We start from the raw sequence: 7571 nt of genomic DNA on the forward strand, positions 1-7571 counted from the left end.
GGGGGGGGGGCGAGGGGGTCGCGGGCGCCACAGGGACTGCGGGCGCCAAGGGGTCCGCGTGAAGGAAGTGTGGAACCGTCACCGACAATGATGCGACGGTCGATGGAGACAGGAGTGAAGAAGGCAAGGTTACCAGGATGAGCAAACATGTGAGCCATGGCACCGGTGTCCATGTACCGATCACCACCTCTAGTGTAGTTGTTCGGCGTAGGAGCGGTATGCAGCCCACTGAGGAGCACCGGGTCCTAGGACGCCGGCGGCAAGGCCGGCAAGGGGGACGGAGACGCCATGGGGAAGCCGTAACCTCCGCTCAGCTGTGACAGTGGGTACTCGCCATACGGCCGCGGAGCCCTGTAGTACGCATGATGCACTGGAGGGGTGGGAGGCCCGTACGGTATGGAGAGCGGCCCCGGCGGCAACTGCGGTGGAGCCCCATACATGCAAATGGGCACGGAGGCCATGCCAGAGGGCACCGGTGATAGGGCGACGATGAACTGGCCGGAGGACGCCGACGGTGGGGTGGCAAAGACGGTGGTGGATGGACCGGTTGATGCCATTGTTGGTCCGACTCGAACGACTCGGGTGGAGCAGTGGCAACGGACGCGCGCGGCGGCTCAGGTGGATTGCGCGTGCGGTAGCAGCGGCTCAGGCATGTGTGGCGAATTGGGCGACGCGGGGCTGACGCTGGCGGGAGATGACACAGCGTGGCTGGCAGATGGCGATGTGACAGCGGGCAACACCAGCGGTTTTGTTAGCGGGCGGCAGCGGCGCGACGCGGGTTGCTGGATCACACGAGGCAACGCACAAGTCTTGACACAAACAGGCAAGCAGCTGGATGGATTTGTTGACGTGAAGCTAGCTAGACAGAGCTAGCAATCGACCGGCTGTACAAGTATGTATACACATACGTGTGAGGTTGCCGCCGTATCAAGTCGTCGAAACTCACGCGAATAGTGCACGGGGGACGGCGGCTAGCGATGCGGGGACGCAGCGCGGGCGGGTGGAGAGAGGAGCGGCGGCTGGCGCGGAGGGCGCGCGAGCGGTAGCGGCTGGATGGCGGCAGCGCGAAGAAGGCGCGCGGCGGCGGCGCGGAGGAGATGCACGGAGGCGGCGCAGAGGAGACGCGCGGCGGCGGCGGCGGAAGCGAGAAAAAACCTAGGAAACTGATACCATGTATGCGATTATGATTGCACGACGTATTACTCTCCGTGCATAGGCACGTATATATGATGTACAAAGGTGGGCCACAGACCTCAACTATACAAGGAACTAGGAGGCGGGCCCAATACACAATATGCACATAACACATATACTCAACAGTACGTCCACTACACATTCACACATTTCACATCTTTCTACATCTACGAGAACCTACGAAAGGGTTAACGTAAATTGCCTCTCTCTCTCCTCCCGTGATTTTCATGGTGGTGGGCCCCTCCCCCCCCCCCAATCTACAATCAATAGCTCACACATTTCACATTACGTTAATTAGGTAACTGGGATTATGTAGGTGTAGCATTACTCGTCCTAAAAACCCAACTAAGCCAACCTCCCAGCATATCGCGTGGGGAAAGACCAGTCGCGCCGTTTTAGTCGGGATTACCAGATTACTAGTAGTAGTATCGATGGATTGCGCGAAGCAACAAAAAAAATTTGAGGGGGCGAAGCACCTAGTTTAAAAGGAAAAAAGGCGGTACACTCACATCACTCCTGTCGCGGTCGCATTGCACCCCACACACGTTCGGTCCTGCACACGGCTCACGCAAATGGAACGCGCTTTGGCTTGCCTCTTCACTGACACGTGGGACTGCACTTGGAGAAACCGACCATGCGCCAAACTCCCCCCGCCCACCACACGAAGATCATCCCCCCCACACCCAAAAATTCCCCCCAAATCCGATTCAACCGCCCTTCGGCCAACTAGCCAATAATATTCCCCAAACCCCCTCCCCCCCTATCCCCCTCCACTCCATTTGCTGCGCCAAAGCCGCCCTCCCCGCCGTGCCGATACGTCGGCGCCGTGGTTCGGCGATCCTCTCGCTCCCACAATACGCTCACGTAGACTGCCGCCCTCTAGCCGCGCCGCCACCTCTGGCTACGTTCTTGTGTAGGCGCATGGCGGTCAGTGGCGCCACCGCTGGCGACGTTCGTGTGGAGACGCACGGCAGTCAGCTTCTCCCACAGTACACGCATTCTGGACTGAGGCCCCATTCATGTCGGTGTAGCGCTGAATGTTAGCTGATAGACGCTGTTAATCTCATTGTTTGCTGAAGTAGTTTACTGTCAATATGCTCTGCTTAAGAAGCTTCCTTGCCCTGTGCTGCACTCATTCTGCTTAGTTGAGATGGCATGCCAAGGCTGATTAGTTGCTAAAATATCCTGCCATATATTTATTGTGACGTAGATTGCCATGGTCTAGTAGCCAATCTGTTAGGTGAAATAGCTCTACACCGTTTTATACTCGATCTTTGTTGCTGCGATGGCCTTCGATAGTTCGATGGCTGTGTGCTCGGCCTCATTGACTGCTGAAACAGCCTGCCATAATTTGGCACTCAAATATGTTTGCTGAATTAGCTTTACATATATTACGTTACTTAGATCTGCTCGTCCAAATATCTTGCCATAGCTTTAGACATCGACCTAGTTATTTTTTTCTGGACTTCATAAAAAAGCATATATGTTTTTCCTATAATATCTAGTAGAAGAACTAATTTGTATGTCTAACAGATGGACAGGACTTGGATAACTTCTGCTCGAAGATTCTCCCCTGCATATGTCGAGGGGGTTGAAAACTTCATGAACTTTATCAGAGCTGAGTACGGTGGTCCGAAATCAGATGTGCTCTGCCCGTGTAGCACTTGTATGAATTCAGTTACAAGACCCCAGTCAACTGTGCAAAATCATCTACACTTGTATGGGATGTCGGTCACATATACTAGGTCGGTTCATCATGGTGAAGTTGTGAACGTCAATGTTATTGACTACGTGGAAGCAGCAGATCACTACAAGAAATATGTCAACTTGTGACCACCACTATTGGTCACTGAATGGTCACAAATTTCCATTTGTGACCTTTTTGTGACCAAAAACATAAGGTCAAAAGTCGGCCATCATAAACTGACTATAGCGACCTTTCTTCTGGAATGGTCGAAGACGTTTATGACCAAAATACGTCTACTGTTTTGTTTTGGTCACTAGCAACCTCCCCAGGCCACGTAGGCATCCAGCGTGGCAATCTGACGTGGCACAAGATTCAGCCCGGTCCAATTCGGTGTTTATATGGGCCGAGCCCAACAATTCGGCCTTTTAATTTTCTAGGCCATGGCCCTTTTGCGGACCATTTTGTTAAGCCTTTTTGTTCAGGTTTCCCAGAAGTAAACAATGTTCCAGCCCACTATTATTTGGGCCGTAGCCTTTTTAGAGCCCATATATTATTTGGTCCAATAGACCATTTGGTCTTTTTATTCACTGATTTCCAGTTTACACACTTGAACAGCAAACACTCAATAATTCTCTTGATTAAATGATTAAATTTAGAAATCATTCAGCCAAATACACACAACAGCGCATACAATCCGCACATCCAACATCAACTAAAACAAGCAAAAACAGATACACAAGCACATACAAGTGTGCTTACAAGCAAAAACAGATACACAAGCACCAAAACATGGTGCAACATCAACTAAAAGGTAGTGCGCATCTCCAGGCCTCTTCTGATCTTCCGTCACAGCAGCAGCAGCCTAAACAACATTAGATCCTGATCCAGATCACCAAAAAGAAACATTATTAAATGTTTAGAGACAATGCCATCAACATGAGGCGGTAATCCAACTTAACACTTTGTCAACATATTTTACATGTGCAAAGGTATTGAGACAATGACATCAACAAGAGAATGCCTCTTGTAATTGTTGTACGCAGCTCTATATGTACCATGTACTGAACACTAAGGAAGTACCAACTACAGTTTCAGTAAAACTACGTTGATCAAAGGGACCAGGATAAACAAATAGTTGAGAGCTCTTTCTTTTTGTTTGAGCAGTCATGGGCTCGCAGAGAAGGTATAGCTACAGAAGTAGAATATGACCAGTTAATATATTGCAGAGAAGGTTTTTGTGCATCAGCACTGAATCAAAGAACATATTCTCAATAATTTAGACACATCGTTTCCAGTTGTTGCAACATCAGCTTGAGGCTGCTTCTCTATTCTCAATAATTTGTGCATCAGTCATTTCTACAGTTTCAGTAAAACTATAAGAACACAAAGTAAAACTACATAAACTATAGTTTCAGTCAAATTATATGTACCATGTACGCATAGATTCAAGTATGATACTAAGTGAGCAGGTAGAATCATCCAAGCATGGAGGCAAGTGTCTCACCTGCGGCAACTGACTAGGAGCGAAGTTGAGCATGGCCGGGCAGGAGCAGCTGGAGTAGCACGGCCGGCCTTGAGGTCTAGGGCATCCACAGCCTGCCTGGCATCGGGTGCCCAGACCGAGGGGAGCATCGGGGCGTGCCTGCACGAGGAAGGAAAGCAGCATCAGAGAGTTGAAGGGAAGAAATCAAAGATGAGGGTACCTTGAGGAGCAGAGCAGAGCAGAAGTACTATAAATTAACAGGGCAGGGGTCATTGTTATCCTGGTGGCATTGACAGGCTGCAAAATTGCCTCTACAGTTTGTTGTTTAGCTATGATAAATAAGTTGGTACAAGAATGATTGTGGCAACAGTAGATACAGTAAGAATTCAAAGTACATTTAGTGAGAATTGTATTCTTATAATTAAGCTACCAGCAGAGAAGTAGAAAACTGCCGAACAGACTAAGGCACTGACTGTAGTACAGAAAGCACTCCAAATTCAGATGTGCTGGACCAATTCAGAACTTCAGATCAGCTCAGAACTGTTTCCCTGATCAGTTCATCCATTGCTAACTTATCTATACAGAAATTAATAAATTGTACCCCTAATAGAGACCAGGAATTGGGCCAAACAGATCGTGTCAACTGGCTACCATTCGAATTATTATTGTACCATGGCATAGAAAAAATTCAGTAACCTCACTTCTACAAATTAACCTGGTGCTGTTGTACTCCTACACCATTCAAGCTCATGGTCGGATAAACAATACTAATAAGTAATAACCCATAGATAGCATGGTGCAGAAGCGAGCAACCAGTTAATACTAGCTATCTGAAGGAACAGCAAACAGTGACAATTGACAGCAGCTGAAGCAAAATACGATCCTACTGCTACTCTCATCCATTAAACTAACATCATATAATACAAGCTATCTCAAGGAAGGAGAGAAGGGAATATGGGGTTGGCATCGGTGAGGAGGTGTATGATCTCCATGGTGTGCTTGATGATGCGGGCCGGCATGACATTCTTCCTGTTCTGCTTGGCCTAGTAGCGCCCCGCCAGGACAAAATCAAATCAGTAACTGATGAGTCAAAGACCAATCAATCTTAATATGTCGACTGACGCTTCTGAATTTACTTTAAGAAACGTATTCTCACTTACAGATTTTCTCCATCAAGTACAGGGACGAAGCTGCCGTAAACGGCCTTGACGAGAATGTTCGCCTTCAATGACCTGACAAACATGATTTGAGATGGCAAGTAGTTTCTCAGCAAGGTAAGATAGATAGATGCCACTCCCTCCATCCCTCAAGAAAAGATGTTATTACATCAAAAATACTGAAACAACATGGTGCAGTACACTGTAATTAGAAGCACGTGCAGATTTAAGATCGATGTGTGCATACCTGAAGGCGTCTTGGCAGAAGTGAGTGCTGAGCTTCCCATCCGCACCCTTGACCAGGTAGAAGTAGACATCGGTCTTCTCCGACAGGTCATCGTCGACCAGCACGAGTAGCCCGAACGGGCCGAGCAAGCCCCGCCCCGCCGCGTCAGCGCTCGCGCTGAAAAAGAGAGGATCAATGAAACTGAGAAACTTGTCCGAGTAGAACTAGATAGAACAATACTGAATGTCTATCTAGGATAGATTTCACAACGATTTGAGCTGGATTTTAAGAACTGAGAAAGCTAAGAGCTAAGAAAGCACAACCATGTAAGCTGCAGTTTGAGAGCTAAAGAAAAAACATGTGGTTGTACTGAAGAAAAAGAAAGGTGCTCAGATACAACACCAACTGTTGTACTATGTGAGCTACAATTTTCAAATCAAGGAACAAAAGCCTGTAGGAATGATCCGACTACTCATCACAGAAATCTCATATTATACTGAAAAATGGCAAATCTTGTTTGGATAGGAAAGTTCTAAGCAATTCAGTTCAGACAACCACCCCAAAAAAATCATGTGTTTTTTGAAAATTCTAGTGCAAAGAAACATGACTGAGTGCGCCACACCAACATAAGCAACTTACTACAGTACCAACTAATCTGCCACTTTGCCCCTCAAAAAGAAACAATCTGCCACTTTGGCCCCTATTTTTGTAGCATTTCAGTTATAGAAACTGCAACTTTAATTGCTAAAACATGTCGCTAGTACATTGAAAACTGGTTTATACACAGGCAGTAACCGTGGTTAATGTACACTTGGAGCTATACCAGGATGTAAAAGGTTCTTACCAGTAACGCAGTCAGTAACCAAGCCATGCCTCGCTTGTCTACTCGCAGCTAGTTGGGTAGCCTCGGCAGTTCAGAATCTTCTTAGGAGCGCAATGTATTCGTTTCGTTCATCCACCACCCTAAACATTCAAGTAAACGGAAGTGAGAGCTGGGAGCTAACTTAAGAGAGACTGCAGCGAATGAAATTAACAACTAGTTTTTTAATGGCTAGGGGTACACACAGCACATATATACAGTTAGAAAAATTGAGCAGCGGGGGGGGGGGATTAAGTGGAGATGCTACATCCTCTTCATAGGAGACAATTCATAGGCAGCACTAAGGTATTTTTGGTGGCAATTGTTCTCGATCTAATTGTGCAAATGAATTCAAAACATCAAATGGATTGCAAATGAATTGATTCTAGGATGCAAATCAAATCATCTAAAGATGGACACACAGAGCATCTCTAAAGACAGACACACAGAGCATGGCAAGGACCAGATGCTACGCAGAGCTACCACCTAGGCAGATGGGATCGAGCGGGGGGCAAAAAGAGAGAGTGGGAGGTGGATGACCGACGACCTGAAAACGCGCCAGGCAGCGGAGCCGGGGCCTGGAGGTCTCCGCGACGACGACCACAGCGCTCTGCGTGAGGAGGGAGGGAAGCCACAACGCATCAGGTAAGGGAATTGAAGAGAAAGGAAGAGCAAATCGGGAGAATATCTTACCTCGACGAGCAGTAGAAGGACGCAGACGGCCGAGCGGAAGCAGACGACGCCATGGAGATGGAGCACCAGGTCCAACCCATGGGGGCGCGGATCTGGAAGCCGACCCCATGGAGGAGACGGAACTCCAGGTCCAGGCCCATGGCGGACCTGTCAACCGCAGCCGCCGCCGCTGCCATGGGGTTGGAGCTCCAGGTCCAAGCCCTTGCGGATCTGGGAGCCGGCGCCGCCGCCTGACCTGCTCGCGCGCACGATCTCCGTCTTCTCTTCCGATG

Source organism: Triticum aestivum, chromosome 2A, assembly GCF_018294505.1.
Source record: "Triticum aestivum cultivar Chinese Spring chromosome 2A, IWGSC CS RefSeq v2.1, whole genome shotgun sequence".
In the NCBI taxonomy this organism is placed as follows: domain Eukaryota; kingdom Viridiplantae; phylum Streptophyta; class Magnoliopsida; order Poales; family Poaceae; genus Triticum; species Triticum aestivum.